Consider the following 22,191-nt stretch of genomic DNA (forward strand, 5'->3'; position numbering starts at 1 on the left):
ACATATGGTTTAATAGCTGATCTCTCTATTCTATTCCATTGATCTGTGTGTCTGTTTATCTGCCAATAACATGTTGTTTGGATTATCGTAGCTCTGGAGTATAATGTGAAGTCAGGTAGCATACCTCCAGCTTCGTTCTTTTTTCTCAGGATAGCTTTGGCTATTCGGGGTCTTTTGTGGTCCCATACAAATCTGATGATTTCTTATTCTATTTCTTTAAAAATGACATTCAGATTTTGATGGCGATTGCATTAAATCTGTATATTGTTTTTGGTAATATGACCATTTTAACTATGCTGATTCTTCCAATTCATGAACACAAATCAATCAATGTAATGCATCACATTTACAAAAGAAAGGACAAAAATAATATGATCTTATCAGTAGCTGCAGGAAAAGCATTTAATAAGATACAACATCCATTGATGATCAAAACACTCAATAAAATAGGACTAGAAGGAAAGTACCTCATAAAGGCCATATATGATAAACCCTCAGCTAATATCACACTCAATGAAAGCTTTTCCTCTAAGATCAGGAATAAGACAAGGATGTCCCTCTTACCACTCTTATTCAACACTAGTGGTCCAGTGCACAAAATTCATGCACAGGGGCGGGGGGGCGGGGGTGCCTCAGCCCAGCCTGCACCCTCTCCAATCTAGGACATCCCTCTCGCAATTTGGGACAGCTGGTTCCTAACCGCTCACCTGCCTGATCGCCCCCAACTGCCCCCCCTGCCAGCCTGATTGCCCCCACCTGTCCCCCCCTGCTGGCCTGATCACTCCCACCTGCCCCCCTGCCAACCTGATTGCCCCCAACTGCCCCCCCCCTGCCAGCCTGATTGCTCCTAACCACCTCTGCCTTGGCCCCGCCACCATGGCTTTGTCCAGAAGGACGTCCGGAAGGTCTCCTGGTCTAATTAGCATATTACCCTTTTATTAGTATAGATAGTTTGGAAGTCCTAGCCAGAGCTAGGCAAGAGAAAGAAATAAAAGGCATCCAAACAGGGAATTGTGAGGACCCCGTCGGAATACATTGGATGTTCAAGGCCAGTTTGAGTGTAGAGGCCCTGTTCAGAGTATGCCAGATGTTAAGGCCACTCTGAGCATGGAAATATTAATCAGAAGTGTTCAAGGCTAAGATGCTATACACAGGTGCAAAAAGCAAGGACACAGTAATCTGACAATGTACACTGCACAAGTGGGCCTTCTATAACCCAAAAGACTGAGGTCAATATTTGGAAATAAGCCTTTTTTGTTTGAGCTTGTTTGAGCTTGTGTGTAATATGTTACTGACCAGCAGGTAGGGGGCTCAGATGTGACTAGTGTGTAGAGCTCAGAGGCAGCTGCTTAGTAAGGCTATAGCTCTAAGGATGGCTCCTGTATAGCTCCTATATTGGGGGTTACTGCTACTTTGTAGGAAAGATGTATTGTTACCTAGCCGGTGTATGGTTACTGTATGGGACTTTACTTTGAAGAACTGTTTTGTCTAATAGTTCCTGTCCTAGCAATGGCTACATGTCCACTGGCTCCTATAATAAAGACTCTCTTATAAAGCCTAATTTTCCTTTCCACTGAGGGCTGCAGTTCTCTGGCTGAGCTGAAACACTAAAGGTGTATCATTAGATGAGAAGGGAGCTGACCAGTGCAGGCCAGAGCAGACGGGCACAGGGAAGAGTAGTCTAGCCAGAGAGGGGCCTGACCCCAGGGCTACCTGGCCCCAGGTCTGCCTCACAACCCTGTTGTTTGCACAGCTGTGCTGTATCACAGTTGAACTGTTTTACACATAATAAAGTTTTCTTCTTCACTATACCACAAATTGGGGATTCCTGTTTGTGCTGAATTTGCCAACATGTTGATAATGGAATTTTAAAAACATGGTTAAGGACAATGGAATTATTCAGTCTTTTAAAGGATGGAAATTCTGACACATGACAAATTCTGGATAAATTTTGAGGACATTATGCTAAATGAAATAAGCCAGGCACAAAAAGACAAATATTGTGTGATTGCACTTATATGAGTTGAGTCCCTATAGGATTCAACTTTTTAGAGACAGAAAATAGAATGGTGGGTGCCAGGGGCTGGAGGAAGGAGAAATGGAAGGTTATTTAATGGGTAGAGAGTTTCAGTTTTGCAAAAGGAAGCATTCTGGAGATTGATTACACAGCAATATGAATATTCTTAACCCTACTAAAATGTACACTTAAAAATAGTTAGGATGGTGCCTGCTCGATGTGGTTCAGTTGGCTAAGCATTGTTCCATGTACCAGGATGTCATGGTTCGATTCCCAGTCAGGGCAAATGGCTGGGTTTGGGGCTCAATCCTCAGTAGAGGGCTTGCAGGAGGCAGCTGATTGATGTTTCTCATTGATGTTTCTGTCTCTCTCCCTGTCCCTTTCTCTCTCTGAAATCAATAAAAACATATTTTTAAAAATAAATAATAAACAAACAAACTCTCTAATATACTCACAACTTCTCATGGCTTCCCCGTCGAATAGCCATGATCCAAGGGGGTCCAGTCCCTGGCAGAGGGGCTTGTACCGACAGTTGGCGTAGTGGAGCAGGATGAAGGACCTGACCCAACAGGAAGGAAGAAGTAATATTGTCATTTTTTGCAGACTACAAAAGTGATTCTGTATATAGAAAACCCTAAAGACTCCACTAAAAACTATTAGAAACAATAAACAAATACACTAGAATTATTTGAGTATTTAAGGCAAATCCTTTTATGTCATTTGTTTCATTGTGGCCATCTATTCACACATTGAAGAGTTTTTATTGAGAGTATTTTTTAAATAATAACTGCCTATGATTACTAAAATGTAACATAATCTTTGCTTTTCTCCTTCAAAACAGCCAAAAGTTAAGTATTTTGTTCTTGGTATCTTCTATTTAGGAATGGTGAGATTCAGAAGAAGTTGGTTTAATGGTGTCAAATAAAGTACAAAGTTCCACAACTCATTTTTTTTTGTTTTGTTTTGGTGTTTTTTTAAATTAAATCTTTATTGTTCAGATTATTACAGTTGTTCCTCTTTTTCCCCCCCATAGCTCGCCTCTACCTGGTTCCCACCCCACCCTCTGCCCTTACCCCCCCCACCACTGTCCTCATCCATAGGTGTACGATTTTTGTCCAGTCTCTTCCCACACCCCCCACACCTCTTTCCCCCCTGGGAATAGTCAGTCCACTCCCTTTCTATGCCCCTGATTCTATTATAATCACCGGTAATTGCTGCAAGCACCTCTGAGAGAAAGCCACCCACGAGTTCCGACCGATGACTCCCTCCTGATTGAAAAAGACAACCGTGTCCTCAGTTGCCAGCCCTTTCCACGTGCGCCTCCGTACCTCTGCACTTTACTTCCGCACCTCCTCTGAGTCTCAGTGTGCTTTTCTCTTTCCTTCTAGTTGTAGAATTTCCACTCAGCCAACCTTCCTGTGGTTCTAGATGATGTCCATTTTGTCTTTTAGTTGTCCACAACTCATTTTAAAATGTTTAATTTATGGTTTCATAAAAACTAAAGTCAGGTTGGAACACTGACGCAGCTCAAGGGATATTAGCCTGCTGTGCCAACTTGCAAATTGGGTTCATTATATTTAATTTTTCATACTTATCTGCTATTTGGCAAGATCTCATGAAGCTGCCTCTAGATTTAAACTGCATTCTGTGCTTTTAGCACTTAGAAATTACAACTTTGAACTGGGAAATGTAATTTTAAAATTAATCTATTTAAGAAGAGGAGATATATACTGGCCAATCCAAAGAACTTGCAATTTATATTTTTATTAAATACTTTAAGTGTTTTCTATCCATTATAGTGTATAAATTACATTTTAGAGCCATCTTGTTTCTTCTTTTATAATCAAACATTTTTACAAATACCTGACATTTCTAATTAACTTCTGAAGTTTCTGCTTCTATTTTGAAGAAAGGTGTTATATAGTCTTCTTGGTTATTCTACTCAGCCAAAATCAATAAGGCATTGATGTTCTCTTTTCTTTTCATCTTCTCATTTTTATTTTTATTTTTATTTATTTACATATTCATTTTTATACACCTTACCTTTCATTATTTATAAACTTTATTTTTTAATAGTTTTAAATTTAGAAAAATTTGAGAAAATAGTACACAGTTCCTATATGTCCTGCCTTCTTTTTACCCATATTAATATCTCACATTAGTGTGATTCATTTGCAAAAAATTAAAGGATCAATACTGATACATTATAATTAAATAAAGCCCACCATTTAATCAGATTCCCTTAGTTCTAACTTAGTATCTTTTACTATTCCAGGATCTCATTCAGGAGACCACATTATATTTAGGTATCATGTCTTCTTAGGCTCTTCTGGACTGCATTAGTGATTTCCTTCCAAAGTACACAATATAGAAGGGGTAACAAAGAGTAACGTTACAGTGAAGGAAACAACAAGCACTTCCTTAGCTTGGTGATGAAGGTCAACATCACAGGGATAAGTGGTGTTGATAGTATGTACCCTTGATAAGATGTGAGACAGATAACCAATGTATATATACATATATACAAACTAGAGACCCAGTGCATGGATGCGTGGACCAGTGGGGTACCTCGGCGTAGCCTGGTGGGGATCAGGCCGAAACCGCCAGTCCAACCCCACCTGCCAGTCCTGCCTGCCGCTCCTGCTCATCCTGGCCCCACTGTGCCTGCTGCCACCACCACTCGGTAGGCTTGCTGCCACTCCGCTGTGGTCTCCAGGCTGTTGCAGCCAGCCATGCGCCCTGCATCTGGCGCCCATTGGTCAGCTGAGCAGTGCTCCTGCTGTGGTAGCACACTGACCAAGAGGGGGGAAGCTCCTGTGTTGAGCATCTTCCCCCTGGTGGTCAGTGCGCATTATAGTGACCAGTCGACCGGTCGTTCAGTCATTTGGTTGTTCAGTAGCTTAGGCTTTTATATATAGAGATATTTCTATAACCAAACATAAGCTCTCACTGATGCCTCCAATTCTTTTATAACCACATGGATCATTGCTTATCTGTAACTCCCACTCCAATAGAGAGAAGTCTGGCTTTCATCAGCCTCCATCCATTTACTCAATCTTTCAATTTCAGTATGTATGTATAGCGACATCAGAATTTCCTTGTAGCAGTGAATAATATTCCATTATATGGATATACTACTTATTTCTTTATCCACTATTAAAGGCATCTTGGTTACTTCTAGTTTTTTATAATTAAGGATAAAACTGCTATAAAAATTTATGTGCAGGCTTTTGTGTAAATATAATTTCTAATTAGTTGGGTAAATACCTGGAAATGAGATTGCTGGATCATATGGTAAGACTATGTTTAGCTTTGTAAGAAATTATCAAATTGCCTTGCAAAGTGGTTGTGCCCACCAACAGTGAATGAGAATTCCTATTACTCTGCATCCTCATCAACATTTGGTGTTGTCAGTGTTTTAAATTTCAGCCATTATAATAGGTGTGTAGTGGTAGCTCATTGTTTGAATTTGTGATTTCCTAATGGTACATGATTTTGACCATCATTCATATGATTTTTTTTTCATTTGTATATTGTCTGCTTTTTTGTGTGTGTATTCCACATTTTTTTAAAATTTTTTATGGTCAATTGATTTCTTTTTTCCCCCAGTTCTTTTAAAAAAAATCTTTATTGTTCAAAGTATTACATATGTCCTCTTTTTTCCCCATTGATCTCTTATAGCCACCCCACCCCCCACTCCACCCCAGGCCTTCACTACCCTATTGTCTGAGTTCTTGGGTTATGCACATATGCATACAAGTTCTTTGATCTCTTCCCAACCATCCACCCACCCGCTTCCCTCCGAGATTCAGATTCGCCAATCTGTATATCTTCTTAAGTGAAGTGACTATTTAGATATTTTGCCATTTTAAAAATTGGGATGTTTTGTTCTTACTGTTAAGTTTTAGGAGTTCTTTGTATATTTGGAAAACAGTTTATCAGATAGATAAATGATTCACAAATACTTTCTCCCAGGCAAGAGAGTGACTTGTCTTTTTATTCTCTTAGCAGACTCTTTATAACAGTTTTAATAAATGTTGATTTATCATTTTTTTCTATCCTGATCATGAGTTTTGGTGTTGTATGTAAAAAGTTATCACCATGACCAAGGTCACCTAGATTTTAGCCTATGTGTTCTTCTAGAAGTTTCATATATTTGAAATTTATATTCAGGTCTATGATCCATTTTGAGTTAAATTTCTTGAAAGTTGTTAGTTCTGTGTGTAGATTCATTTTTTAAAATATTAAGTCCAATGATCCACTATCATTTTGTTAAAAAAAGACTATCCTTTCTCTTTTGAATTTCTTTGCTTGGTCTAAGATCACTTGATTATTTATATGTTTATTTCTTTATTCTGTTCCACTAATCTATTTATTTATTCTTTCACCAATACTCTATTGTCTTGATTAATATAATTTTATGGAAGTTTTTGAAGTTTACCTGGTATAATGCCAGTCATCCAACTTTGTTCTTCCTCAATATTATATTGGCTATTCTGGGTATTTTTCCTTTCATTATAAACTTTGGATTCAGTTTGTCGAAGTCCATGAAGCAACTCATTAGTACTTTGATTAAAATATGTTGAAACTATAGATCAAGTTGAGAAAAACTGATATCTTAACAATATTAGTCTTTATCTACACACATGGAATTTCTCTATCTTTACCTAGGTCTTCTTTGATTTCTTTTATCAGAATTTTGAAGTTCTTACTCATATAAATCTTATATATATTTTGGTAGGTTTATATTGAAGTATATTTTTAGAGGGAGTGTTAATATAAATGGTGTTGTTAATTTCAAGTTCTAGTTGTAGAGTGCTGGTACATAGTGAAATAATTTATGTTTGTATATCAATCTTTCACCCTGCCACTTTGCTATACAGCCATACCTTATTTTTGTACTTCACAGATATTGAGGATTTTTAAAAATTGCTTTATGCATGACTTTTCATTTTTTAATTACATTTATTGGTTTAAGATTGGTTAATAACATTATATAAATTTCAGGTGTACAACTTTATAATGCAACATCTGTATTGTGTACTCATCACCCAAAGATTCATCTCCTCCTGTCACTATGTATTTGACCCCCTTTATCCTCCTCACCCTTTCCCCAACTCTCTTCACCTCTGGTAATCACCATTTTGTCATCTATGTCAATGAGTTTGTTTGTTCATGTTGCTTTTTGTTTTAGATGCTTTATATAAATGAAATCAAATGGTTCTTATCATATTTTGCCTGCCTTATTTCACTTAACATATTGCATTATTTACAAATTGAATGTGTGTGGCTACCCTGAATCAAACATGTATATCAGTGCAATTTTCCAACAGCATCTCTTCACTTTGTGTCTGTGTCACAATTTGGTAATTTTCAAATGTTTTCATCATTATTATATTTGTTATGGTGATCTGTGATCAGGTATCTTTGATGTCACTATTGTAATTGATTTGGATTGCCACAAACCACACCCACATAAAACAGTAAACATAATCAATAAATGTTGTGTGTGTTCTGACTGCTCCACTGACCAGCTGTTTCCCCATCTCCCTCCCTCTCCTCAGGCCTTCCTATTCTCTGAAACACAAGATTATTGAAATTAGACCAATTAATAAATCTACATTAGCCTCTAAGTGTTTAAGTGAAAAGAAGAGTCACACATTTTTCAGTTTAAATCAAAAGCTAGAAATGATTAAGGAAGTTGGGCAAAAGCTGAGATAGGCCAAAAGCTAGGCCTCTTGCATCAGTTAGCCTAGTTCTGAATGCAAAGAAAAAAGTTCTTGAAGGAAATTAAAAGTGCTATTCCAGTGAACACACAAATAATAAGAAGGTGAAACAAGCTAATACTGATATGGAGAAAGTTTTAGTGGTTTGGATAGATCAAAACAGTCCCTACATTTCCTTAAACCAAAGCCTAATTCAAAACAAGGTCCTAATTCTCTTCAATTCTATGAAGACTGAGCAAGGTTAGGAAACTGAAGAAGAATATTTTAAAGTTAGCAGAAGTTGGCTTATGAGGTTTAAGGAAAGAAGCTATCCCCATAATAGAAACATTAAGGATAGGCAGCAAGTGCTGATGTAAAAGCTGAAACAAATTATCCAGAAGATTGAGTTAAAATCATTAATGAAGGTGGTTAGTTACCATATTTTTCTGTGTATAGGACACTATTTTTTTCTAAAATTGTTAAACTGAAAATCGAGGGGCGTCTTATACATGGAAGTCAGCCGAGGAGGGAGCCATGTGGGTACATAGCTGCCCATACCTTGTCAAACAGGCCTCCTCCAATCACAGCCTTATTGTTACTGATGACAACTGAAGTTGTAATTGGAGGTGGAAGTGTAGAGCACACAGACGCAACAGGAACCAGAGTGTTCTGAGCCCATAAAGATGTCAAAAAAGCGATTGTCTTACTCTGCAAAATTCAAACAATGTAATCAGCTATGCAAAAGAGCATGGAAATAGAGCTGCAGAGACTATTTGGACCTCCTCCCACTGAGTGTATGATCAGACAGTGGAGAAAACAGGAAGAACAACTTCTTAAGATTCAAAAAAAAAAAGAAGGCCTTAAGACAGTGGTTCTCAACCTTCTGGCCCTTTAAATACAGTTCCTCATGTTGTGACCCAACCATAAAATTATTTTCATTGCTACTTCATAACTGTAATGTTGCTACTGTTATGAATCGTAATGTAAATATCTGATATGCAGGATGGTCTTAGGCGACCCCTGTGAAAAGGTTGTTCGACTGCCAAAGGGGTCGCGACCCACAGGTTGAGAATCGCTGCCTTAAGAGGAAAACCAGCAAAATGGGCAAATTTAGAGCAGAGGCTTAAGACTTAGATTATGGAGTAGTGCCAGAGTGGCTTATGTGGGTCAACCAAGCTTATTCAATGTCAGGCAAGAATGTTTGCAAGCGAAATGAACATTGTTGATTTTACAGGAAAGGCAAAATGGTGTTTCAATTTCATGAGGAGAGAAGGGTTGGCCATGAGAACACGAACAGAGTTAGCTCAGAAAATGCCACCATTTTATGAGGACGATCTCACATATATAGACAGTGACTCAGAAGACAGCAGTGATACAATAGAAGTTGAAGAAATTGATATTCTGGAACTAATAGTGATGAAGAAGAGAGCAGTGATGCAACAGAGGTTGAATAAAGTGATATGCTGCATAATATCATAGTACTGGTATGTAAACATTACCTGTGGTAATTACTAAAAAAACTGTATTCTGTTTTATGTTTAAAATATTGATTTCTTAATTTAGGGTTGGAAAAGTGGGGGGTTGGGGGGCGTCTTATACACAGGAAAATATGGTATTGTGATCCTTCCAACTTTGTTCTTCTTTCTCAGGATTGCTGCGGCTATTCGGGGTCTTTTTTTATTCCATATGAATTTTTTGAGTTTGTTCTGTGAAATATGTCGTTGGTATTTTAATGGGGATTGAACTCAACCTATAGATTGCTTTGGTTCTTATGGACATTTCAATTATGTTGATTCTACCAATCCATGAACATGGTATATTTTCCATTTGTATATGTCTTCCTCAATCTCTTTTTTCAATGTCCTATAGTTTTCCAAGTACAGGTCTTTTACCTCCTTAGTTAAGTTTATTCCTAGGTATCTTATTTTTTTGTTGCAATGGTAAATGGGATTGTATTTGTAGTTACTCTTTCTGTGAGTTCATTATCGGTGTATAAAAAAGCCATAGATTTCTGGCTGTTAATTTTGTATCCTGCTAAATTGTAGAATTCATTTATTAAGTCTAACAGTTTTTTATGGAGTCTTTAGGGTTTTCTATGTACAATATCATGTCATCTGTGAATAATGACAGCTTTACTTCTTCCCCAATTTGGATGCCTTCTATTTATTCTTCTTGTCTGATTGCTATGGCTAACACTTCCAGTACTATGTCGAACAGGAGTGGTGAAAGTGGGCATCCATGTCTTGTTACTGTTTTAGGGGAAATGGTTTTAGTTTTTTTCCATTGAGTATGATGTTGGCTGTACATTTGTCACATAAGGCCTTTATTATGTCGAGGTATGTTCCCTCTATTACTACTTTTCTGAGAGTTTTTTTTTTAAATCAAAAAAGGTTGTTGGAATTTTTGGAATGCTTTTTCTGCATCAATTGATATAATCATGTGATTTTTGTCTTGCAAACGGTTTATGTGCTGTATCACATTTATTGATTTGAAAATATTGTAGCAGCCTTGCATCCCTGGAAAAAATCCCACTTGGTAATGATGTATGATCTTTTTAATGTATTGCTGAATCCAGTTGGCTAAAATTTCATTCAGGATTTTAGAATGTATGTTCATCAGGGATATTGACCTGTAGTTCTCATTCTTTGTCGTGTCTTTTTTCTGGTTTTGTAATAAGGATGATACTGGCCTCATAGAAAGAGTTTGGAAGTGTTCCTTCCTCTTGATTTTTTTTTGGAATAGTTTGAGGATTAGAGAGATTAGTTCTTTTTTGAATCTTTGTTAAAACTCCCCTGAGAATCTGTCTGGACCAGGCTTTTGTTTGCTAGAAGGTTGTTTGGTGTTTTTTTTTATTACTGCTTCAATTTCATCAGTAGTTATCAGCCTATTCAGGTTTTCTGATCTTCCTGATTGAGTTTTATAAGGTTATATTTTTCTAGGAATATGTCCATTTTGTCCAGGTTGTCCCAATGGTTGGAATAAAGTCATTCATAGTATTTTATTACAATCCTTTGTATTTTTGTGGTGTCAGTTGTTACCTCACCTCTTTCATTTCTAATTTTGGTTATTTGTGTCCTCTCTTTTTATTTCCTGGTGATATTGTCTAGAGGTCCATCAATCTTGTTTATCCTTTTGAAGAATTAGCTCTTGATTTTATTGATCTTTTGTATTGTGTTTAGGTCTCTATGTCATTTATGTCCATTCTGATCTTTATTATTTCCTTCTTTTTACTTGTTTTGGGCTTTTCTTGTTGCTCTCTTTCTAATTTTTTAAGTTGTATTGTTACTTAACTTATTACCAGTTTTTCTAGTTTTTGAGGTAGGCCTGTAGTGCTATGAACTTCCCTCTCAAGATTGCTTTCACTGTATCCCAGAGGTTTTGGATTGTTGTGTGTTCATTTTTATTTGTTTCCAGGATGTTTTTTATTTCTGCTTTGATCTCTTTGGTGACTCATTAATTGTTTAAAGCATGCTAGGTAGTCTCCATGTACTTGATTTTTTTTTAGAATTTTATTGTAGCTGATTTCTAATTTCATGCCACTGTGGTCTGAGAAAATGCTTGATATGATTTCAAACTTCTTGAATTCATAGAGACTTAGCTTGTGTCCTAACATGTGGTCTATCTTTGAAAATGCCCCATGTGTACTTGAGAAGAATGTATATTTTGTAGCTTTGGGGTAGAATATTCTGAAGATGTCAACTAGTTCCAGCTGTTCTCAAGTGTCATTCAGTATTGCTGTATCCTTGTTGGTTTTTTTGTCTAAACAATTTATTCCATGATGTCACTGAGGTATTAACGTCCCCTAGTATGATTGTATTGCTGTAGATCTCTCCTTTGGTATCCTCCAGAAATTTTTCTATATATTTAGATGCTTCTGTGTTGGGTGCACATATGTTTACCAGAGTTATATCCCTTGTTGAATTGCTCCCTTTAGTATTATGAAGTGGCCTTCCTTATCTCTTGTTATGGCCTTCACTTTGAGGTCTATTTTGTCAGCTATAAGTATTGCCACCCCAGTTTGTTTGTTTTTTCATTTATTTGTCTGAAGAATTTTTTTCCATCCCTTCACTTTAAGTCTGTGTGAGTTCTTTGTTCTGAGGTGGGTCTCTTGTTGATAGCATATATATGGTTAATGTTTTCTTATTTATTCTGCTACCATATGTCTTTTGATTGGAGCCTTTAATCCATTTACATTTACGGATAAATGTTCCTTCCTCCCTTTTATTTCTTCTTTTTATAACAGTCCCTTTAGCATCTCTCACATTGCTGGCTTGGCTGTAATAAACTCCTTTGGCCTTTTTTATCTGCAAAGTTCTTGCTTTCACCTTCAATTTTGAATGACAGCTTTGGATTCAGTCACTTGCTTTTCATCACTTTAAATACTTCACTAGAGGCCTGATTCATGAAATTTGTGCAAGAGTAGGCCTTCCTTTCCCTGACTGCCGGCACTGGTTTCCCTCTGCTACCTGGGAACTGAGCTTCCCTCCAGCACCCGGGACCCGGGCTTCCCTCACAGCCCTGGCTTTGTCCGGAAGGTTATCCGGAAGGACGTCCAGTCTAATTAGCATATTACGCTTTTATTATTATAGATGCCACCCCTTTCTAGCCTGGGGTGTTTCTGTTGAGAAGTCAGCTGATATTCTAACGGGAGACCCCTTGTAGGTAACTTTATGTCTTTCTCTTTTAGCCTTTGAGATTCTTTCTTTGTCTTTAGCATTTGCTATTTTAATTATGATGTGTCTTGTTGTGGTTTTTTGGTTCATCTTGTTTGGGATTTTCTCTGCTTTGTAGACTTGTGTGACTTTTTTCTTCCCCATGTCAGAGAAGTTTTCTGTCATTATTTCTTCAAACTGGCTTTCTATTCCTTGTTCAGTTTTTTCATCTGGCACCCCTATTATGCAGATGTTGTTTTATTTCATGTTATCTGAAAGCTACTTTAAACTCTTCTCCAGCTTTTAATATTTTTTTCAATTGCTGTTCTGATTGAGGGTGTTTTTTCTACCTTGCCTTCTAACTCGCTGACTTGGTCATCAGCAAACCTTCCAGGGTGTTCTTTATTGCAGTTGTGTTATTCTTCATTTCCTCTTGATTCTTATCCATGTTGCTGTATTTCTCCTTCAGCTCCTTATAATTCTCATTGAGTTGATTGTAATTCTCAGTCAGATGTTTGAGCATCCTTATTATCATTACTTTGAATTCTTTATCTGACAAGTTACTTGCCTCCATTTCATTTAGTTCCTTTTCTGAAGATTCCTTCTTTATTTTCCTTTAGGGATTGTTTCTTTATCTCCTCATTTTTGCTGTCCCTTTGAATTTGTTTCTCTGTTTTAGATCTAACTTCTATGCCACCAGCTTTTTGGAGGTTAGTCCTATATTGTCAGTGTTTTGTGGAACCCAGTGGTTCAGTGTCTGAGACCTCCTGATCAGGGTGTTTTATGAGAGCCCCCTCTTGAGTTTTTTTGGTTCTTCTAATGTAGTTCGTCTTGAATGTTATTGTCCTGTTTGTGTATGTAATCTCCTCACAGATTGTCTGACTATGTGGTTCACCCCTGACCTCATTGTGCAAGCTGTTGTGGATGTGCTGTTTGCTGCTCCAGGTGATCCACTAACCTGCCACTTGTGTCTGTCTCCACGGCCTTGGCCACAAGCAGGAGGGGTCAATCTGCTATCTAACGTAGGGTTGTTAGCCACATGGGACTCAGAGTTGGTTCAGCAAAGTTCCCCTGGCTCCCTGGGCTTTGCCTCTGCCTGCCTTCTCCTGTCAGACAACTGTAAATCGTAATCACTCAAAAGTCTGTTTGTAACAGGGCTTTAGGATGGGAGATTCTGTTTAGCTTTCAAAGAATATGTTGGGTGTGTTTTCCTTCCCACTTGATTGTTGATGTCCTGTTTGTGGGAAGGATCTCCCCTCTGACTTGCTGCCAGTGAGGTTGGGGCTCACTGGATTTTGCTCTGATGTTGTTGAATCTGGTCCCTTGATATGTCTATTCTAGGTCTCCTGGAAGCTGCTCTAGTGCCGGTGAATGTGCATCGCTGTCCCATTCTGGCCCTGGGCAACCTAGTTGAGGTCCAATAGGTTGAAGCGCCTAGTAGTCCAGTGGTCAAGGACTCATCCCAGAGTCTGGATCTGCCTTGAGACTCACACCTTGATTGTCTCTGTTCTGAGTTGTACTCCATTCCCCCGCAGAGCTGGTCCCACATGTGTCAGATGCAGGCATTTGGGGTCAGGAGGGGTGCTCGCAGAGTCCCTCTAGCATGCGACTCCCTCTGAGGTCCAAAAGCCTACTGGCATTTGACTCACTGTGCAGTCCCAGAGCCCATGATAAGGTAGCACATGAGGTCCCTCTATGCCACAGCTTTTTAATACACTCATCAACTGATGGGCACTTGAGTTATTTTGAGATCTTAGCTATTGTAAATTGTGTTGCTCTGAACATAGGGGTGCAAAGATTCTTTCTGATTGGTGTTTCTGATTTCTTAGAATATATTCCTAGAAGTGGGATCACTGGGTCAAATGGCAGTTCCATATTTAAATTTTTGAGGAAACTCCATACTGTTTTCCATAATGGCTGGACCAGTCTGCATTCCCACAAGCAGTGTGCTAGAGTCATTTGTTGATTTGTTGATGATAGCCATACTACCAGGTGTGAGGTGATAACTTATTGTCCTTTTAATTTGCATATCTCTGATGATTAGTGACACTGAGCATTTTTTCATATGTCTCCTGGCCTTCTGTATGTGCACTTTGGAAAAGTGTATATTTAGGTCCTTTGCCCATTTTTTAAATTGGTTTGTTTGTCTTCTTTTTATAAAGTTGTATGATTTCCTTATATATTTTTGAAATTAACCCCTTACCAGTTGTATCATTGGTAAATATGCTCTCTCATACAGTGGCTCATTTTTCATTTTGTTGATGGTTTCCTTTGCAGTGCAGAAGCTTTTTATTTTGATGTAGTCCCATTTGTTTATTTTATCCTTTGTTTCTCTTGCCCTTGGAGGTATATTGGCAAACATATTGCTATGAGAGATGTCTGAGATTTTGCTGCCTATGATTTATTCTAAGATTTTTATGGTTATGCAACTTACATTTAAGTCTTTTATCCATTTTTAGTTTATTCTTGTTTATGGTGTAAGGTGGTGGCCTAGTTTCATTTTTTTTTTTTTTGCATGCATCTGCCCAATTTTCCCAACACCATTTATTGAAGAGACTGTGTTCACGCCACTTGTATGCTTTTGCCTCCTTTGTCAAATACTAATTGACTGTAAGGGCTTGGATCAATTTCTGGGAATTCTGTTATGTTCAATTGATCCATATGCCTGTTTTTGTGCCAGTACCGTGGTTTTGTAGTACAACTTTAAATCTGGTATTGTGATCAGTCCAACTTTGTTCTTCTTTCTCAAGATTTCTGAGGCTATTCGGAATCTCTTTTGGTTCCATATAAATTTTTGTCGTGTTTGTTCTAGATCTGTGAAATATGCTGTCGGTAATAGTGATTGAGTGAAATCTATAGATTGCTTTGGGAAGTGTGAAGATTTTAATGATGTTTATTCTAACAATCCATTAACACGGTATATTCTTTCACTTGTTTATATCTTCCTCTATCTCTTTTTTCAATGTCCTGTAGTTTTCTGAGTACAGGTTTATTACCTCTTTGGTTAAGTTTATTCCTAAGTATGTTAATTTTTTTGTTGCAATGGTAAATACGATTGTTTTTGTTTGTTTGTTTCTCTTTCTGAGAGTTTATTATTGGTATATAAAAATGCCATCAATTTCTGGGTGTTAATTTTGTATCCTGCTACATTGCCAAATTCATTTATTAAATCTAGTAGTTTTTTTATGGAGTCTTAAGAGTTTTCTATGTACAATATCATGTCATCTGTGATTAATGACAGTTTTATTTTCTCTTTCCCAATTTGGATGCCTTTTATTTTTTCTTCTTGTCTGATCACTGTGGCTAGGACTTCTAGTACTATGTTAATTAAGATAGGTGAAAGCAGACATCCTTCTTTTGTTCCTCCTCTTAGGGAAAATGGTTTTATTTTTCTCTCATTGAGTGATGTTGGCTGTAAGATTCTCACATATGGCCATTATTATGTTAAGATATGATTCCTCTATTCCAGCTTTGCTGAGAGTTTTTATCAAAAATGGGTGTTAGATTTTGTTGAATGCATTTTCAGCATCCATTGATATGATCATGTGAAATTTGTCTTTCAATTTGTTTATGTGATGTGTTAACGTAAAAAAACCATTGAAACCTGTAAAGAACTTTTGTGAGTTTATTTGAGCCAAACTGTCAACATATGCCGGGAAGCAGAACCTCAACGAATTGAGATAATGCTCCAGAGAATGGCGGGTTACATTTGTATTTATACATTGCAATCAAAGGAGGAACGTAGGTGGGTTACATGAAATTCATTGGTGATAGATGTGGGTGCAGGAACAATTAACATGATAATGAAGGAATTTGTGGTATCTGTCCTGGAGCCCAGCACATTTGGTTGTGCCCCAGAGCTCCAGAAAAAGGGAAGTTACAAGTTACCCAGACATTTCAAGGGTATGTTATCATAAATGCAAAAAGACAGATAGGCTTAGTTAAGGTAAAGGTTGACCTTGTCAGTGAAGATACCAGCCTAGGACATAACTGCCCACCATAACTGCTTTTAGTTAAAGTTTAATTTCAGACCATCCTTTGTGGTTACTTTAGGTCTCTGAGTTTGCAAGACTGCCATGCAGGCCTCCCCTGAGCTTGTCAGGTCAACATGTGGCCCCTTTTGTCCACAGATGTATCACATTTATTAATTTGGAATTTGTACCAGTCTTGCATCCCCAGAATAAATCCCACTTGGTCAGCTGTGTCTGCAGTGGGAGAACTTCTGTCCTCTAAGGAGGTGCTAATCTAGCCTTTGCCTGAGACTATCCTGCAAATGGCTCTGTGCAGGGCTTGGGTGGGGCGGGTCCCACGGGATCAACAGGGCGGAGGAGGGAGCAGTTATGGCTGCTCTCAGTCCGTCCCCAGGGGCTCTGCCTCTCTGTCCCAGCAACCGCTGCAAACCTCGGAGGGACCGAAGCCAGACAGTCCCGCTTCTCCCGTTTGAGTCTGGGTCCCTAGAGACTCACCTGGATCTGGAGCTCAGAGTCTGAGGCTCCCTCCAGATTGAAACAGACAACCACGCCCTCAGCCACCAGCCCGCGCCGCGCGCACTCCGCACCTTGGTATTTTACTTCAGCACTGTGCCTCCTCTGATTCTCGGTTCCTCCTAGTTGTAGAACTTCCACTCAGCCAGCCTTCCTGTGGTTCTGGATGATGTCCGTTCCGTCTTTTAGTTGTATTTTTGAAGTGGTTGTTCGAGGCAGCAAACTGCGGCGTTAACCTATGCTGCCATCTTGGTTTCTCTGTTGCCTTTTTTATTTTTTATGCTTGTGTTCCTTTCTATATATATTTTGTCTTCTTACAACAGTCCCCTTAGCATTTCTTGCATTAATGGTTTGGTAGTAATAAACTCATGCCCTAACAGGTTTGGCTCAGTGGATAGAGCATCGGCCTGCGGACTGAAAGGTCCCAGGTTCGATTCCGGTCAAGGACACATACCTTGGTTGTGGGCACATCCCCAGTAGGAGGTGTGCAGGAGGCAGCTGATTGATGTTTCTCTCTCATCAATGTTTCTAACTCTATCCCTCTCCCTTCCTCTCTGTAAAAAATCAATAAAATATATTTTAAAAAAATAAACTCTTTTAGCCTTTTGAGGTATCTGAAGCTCTTTATTTCACCTTCAATTATTTATTTATTTATTTATTTATTTATATATTTCTTTATTGATTTCAGAGAGGAAGGGAGTGGAAGACAGAGATAGAAACATCAATGATGAGAACCATTGATCAGCTGCCTCCTGTGCACCCTCTACTGGGGATCAAGCCTGCAACCCAGGCATGTGTCCTTGGCCAGAATTGAACCTAGGACCCTTCAGTTTTCAGACCAATGCTCTAGCCACTGAGCCAAACTGGCTAGAGCTCGCCTTCAATTTTAAATGATAGCTTTGCTGGATAGAGTAGTTTTGAATTTAATTCCTTTCTTTTCATTAGTTTGTATTCTTCATGCCACTTCCTTCTGGCCTGAAGCATTTATATTGAGAAATCAGCTGACAGTGTGATGGGATCTCCCTTGTAGGTAACTTTCTGTCTCTCTCTTGCAGTCTTTAAGATTATATCTTAGTATTTAAGTTTTCCATTTTAATTATGATGTGCCTAGGTATGTCTGAGTCTTTGGGGGTTCATCTTGATTGGGACTCTGTGTGTCCTGAACTTGAGTGACATTTTCCTTCCCATGTTAGCGAAATTTTCTGCCATTATCTCCTCAAATAGGGTCTCTATTCCTTGCTCAGATTCTTCTTCTGCTGCTATTCCTATGATGTGAATGTTATGTTTCATGTCACAAGCTCTCTGAGACACTCTACCTGCTTTTTAATTATTTTCTTCTAATTCTGCTCTGATGGGTTTTGTGTGTGTTTTTTTCAACATAGTCTTCTAATTTGCTTATTCAGTCCTTCGCTTATACAAGTTTACTGTTGATTCTTTCCATAGTATTTTTATTTCAGCTATGTCATTCTTCATTTCTCTTTATTTTTATTTCTGGTTTCTGCCTTTTTTATACTGCTGTAGTTCTCATTAAGTCCCATAATGTTCTCATTAAGTTTCTTGTAGTCCTCACTAAGTTGTTTGAATACTCTTATAACCATTACTTTGAATTATTTATCTATAAATTGCTTGCCTGCATTTCATTTAGTTTATTTTCTGGTGATTCCTTCTTTTCTTTCATTTGGGAGTTGTTTTTTTGTCTCCCCATTTTTTTCTGTCCTTTCTATTTATTTCTATGTATTATATCAAACTGCTATGCCTCCTCGACTTTTTGGGTGTTCCTGTTATAATTTGGTCTTGAATATTGTGGTCTCATTTGTGGATGGAGTCTCCTCTCAGGCTGGATGACTATGAGGCTTATTCCCAACCATGTCATGCAGGCTCTTGTGGAGGTGCTGTCAGAACAGAACAAAATACAACACTACAAAACATGAAGCAACAGAAACAAAGTAAAAACATACACATGACCACCACCACAACAACAGAAGCAACCACCAGAGAAGAGAGAATTAGGAAAGAGAAAAGAAAGCAAGAATTATAGAAGAAAAGAAATGAAATAAAGAAAAAAATTCACCCTAACCGGTTTGGCTCAGTGGATAGAGCGTCAGCCTGCGGACTCAGGGTCCCAGGTTCAATTCCGGTCAAGGGCATGTACCTTGGTTTCGGGCACATCCCCAGTAGGGAGTGTGCAGGAGGCAGCTGATCAATGTTTCTCTCTCATTGATGTTTCTAACTCTCTATCCCTCTCCCTTCCTCTCTGTAAAAAAATCAATAAAATATATTTTTAAAAAATTCTAAGAGAGGGGAAAAAACAGTACAGAAATGTCGTGGGGGGAATATGAAGGAGTATATATGAAATAAAGAAAATGAGAATAAGGAATAGGGGAAGGAAAACAGTTTAAAATAAAAGAGGAAGAAAAATGTTTGAAAAGGAAAACAGAGGAGAAAGCAGATAGCCCCAAAATAAGAAATGGAAAAAAGATGAGAAAGCAGGAGAAAAAGAAAAAAAGTTGAGTAGAAAAGTTAAAGTGAAAAATTAGATATATTACCGAAACAATAGAGAGTAGAATAATAACAAATCAATAAAGAAGATATATTTTACAAAGAAAAGGGCCCTAGCTGGTTTAGTTCATTAGATAGAGTGCCGGTCTATAGACTGAAGGGTCCCAGGTTCGATTCTGCTCAAGGCAAGGTAGCTCAGTTGCAGGTTCCTCCCCAACCTAGGCCCTTGTGGCCAATGTGTTTCTCTCACATTGATATTTCTCTCTGTCTTTCCCTCTCTCTTCCACTCTCTCTAGAAATCAATGGAAAAATATCTTAGGGTGAGTATTAAAAATAAATATAAATAAATAAAAGGAATACTTAAAAAAAGAGAAAGAAAGTGAAGTGGCAGTCATCTCAGCAGAGTTTAGTGCCTCCTGGGAGCTTCCTTTGAATCATGTTCTTCTCATCTCTGCATCTGACTGTTCTGTCTGCTAATTCTGAGCTTCTGGGGAGGGACTTAGGTGCTCACCACTGTCAGAAACTGTCCTCCTTTGGCTCTCAGCAACCTGTTTGAAGCTCCAAGCGATCCATAGTTTGTGTGTGTCTCCACAGGACTTGTTATATGAGCCACTGGTCTCAGGTATACATAGTGCTCCAGGCTGTGGAGCCCAGCCGGGATTCTGGGCCTCCGTCTTCTCAGGGAAACAACTCTCCTGTAGCAGAGAGATCCCTCCTCACTCTTGGCCTGCTGCCCGTGAAAGCTGAGTCAGCCCCTCTCATGACCTGCCCTTCCTACCAGTCTCCAGGTGTTTTATATCCTTCCTTAATATAAGTCTCCTTCTCAGCTGGACCACACCTGGTAATTCTGGTTGTATGTTCCCCACTTTAGTTTTACTTTTTATCTGGCTCTGGGAGGAGGTACAGAAAGGTCTGCCTATTCAGCCATCATTTTCTCTCTCAGGTTCAATTTTAAGGATCTTCTACTGTGGTTAAAATGTTATCCAACAGAATCTCATGCTATAGAGAAACAATTCAAGAAAGAACAAGTCAATGAATGCAGCAAAATTCATTTTTGTCTTATTTTAAGAAATTTCTATAGCCACACAACTTTCAGAAACCACCATCCTTAACAGTCAACAACCATCAACCTTGAGGCAAGATCCTCCACCAGAAAAAGAATCATGAAGGCTGAGATGATGGTGAGCAATTTTTAGCAATTAAGTATTTTAATTAAGGCTTGTACAGTATTTTTTAGACATAATGCTACTGTACACTTTAACTACAGTTTAATATAAACATAATTTTTATATGCACTGGGAAACCAAAAATTCTGTGTTAATAGATTAATTGACTTTATTGTGATGGACTATAATTGAGTCCACAATATGGCTGAAGTATGGCTGCAATGGCATATTACTTCTAAGAGGGTTTTGTTGTTGTTGTTAATGTTTCAATATTTCCTATATTGATCTTCACATTATAGCTTTCTGCTCTAATTTTTATTATTCTTTTATATTTGCTCTATTCATAAATTATTCTTCTTTCTCTAATTTCTTAAGGTGGAAGCTTAGATTATTGATTTTAAATATTTTTATTTTCTAATATATGACTTTAAGGTTATAAATTTTCCTCTAAAGAATGCTCTTCCTGCCCTAACCAGTTTGGCTTAGTGGATAGAGCATCGGCCTGAGGAGTAAAGGGTCCAGGTTTGATTCCAGTCAAGGGCATGTACCTTGGTTGCGGGCACATCCTCAGTAGGGGGTATGCAGGAGGCAGCTGATTGATATTTCTAACTCTCTATCACTCTCCCTTGCCCTCTGTAAAAAAAACCAATAAAATATATTTTTTTAAAAAGAATACTCTTCCTACACCCTACACACTTTGGTAAATTATATTTAAATTTTTTATTTAGTTCAAAAAATGTTTAAATTCCTTTGACACTTTTTTACCCATGTGTTATTTTAAACTGTACCATTTAATATCAAAATATTTGGAATTTTTTTCAACTATTTTTCTGTTATTTATTTCTAATTTAATTCTAATAATTTCAGATAACATACTTTATATGACTTCTATTATTTTAAATTAGTGAAGGTGTGTTTATGGCCTAGAATAGTGTCTATATTAGTGCATGGTCTATATGAGTTTGAGAAGAAAGTGTGTTGTGCTGTTGTTGGATGTTGTATAAATGTTAATTAGATATCATAATCAGAGTGCTATTTAGGTCAACCATATCCTTGTTGATTTTCTGCCTGCCTTATATATCAATTAATGAACAAAGAGTGTTGTGTTCTACAGCTATGATGGTGGATTTGTCTATTTTTCTTTGCATTTCTATCAGATTTTGCCTCACATATTTTGATTTTCTCTTGTTAGGTGCATACACATTAAGGAGTGTTATCTTCTTGGAGAACTGACCTTTTATCATTACCAAATCTCTCTCTTTTCCCCTGATAATTTTTTCTTGTTCTAAAGTTTGCTTTGTCTGAAATTAATATGGCTGTGCCAACTGTTTTTTCATTAGTATTAGTATGATGCAGACATACTTCTCTGAAAGAATTTCTGGTAAACAACTGAATAGAAATCAATGGAAAACAGTCACAGTATCAAAATGTGCTGAATCAGCCCTAACTGATTTGGCTCAGTGGGTAGAGCGTCGGCCTGCGGACTGAAGGGTTCTGGGGTTGATTCCAGTCAAGGGTACATGCCCTGGTTGTGGGCTCCATCCCCAGTAGTGGGTGTGCAGGAAGCAGCCAATCAATGATTCTCTCTCATCATTGATGTTTCTATCTCTTTCTCCCTCTGCCTTCTTCTCTGAAATCAATAAAAAAATATTTTTAAAAATGTGCTAA

The sequence above is a fragment of the Myotis lucifugus genome, unplaced genomic scaffold, assembly GCF_000147115.1.
Source record: "Myotis lucifugus unplaced genomic scaffold, Myoluc2.0 scaffold_19, whole genome shotgun sequence".
NCBI lineage: Eukaryota > Metazoa > Chordata > Mammalia > Chiroptera > Vespertilionidae > Myotis > Myotis lucifugus.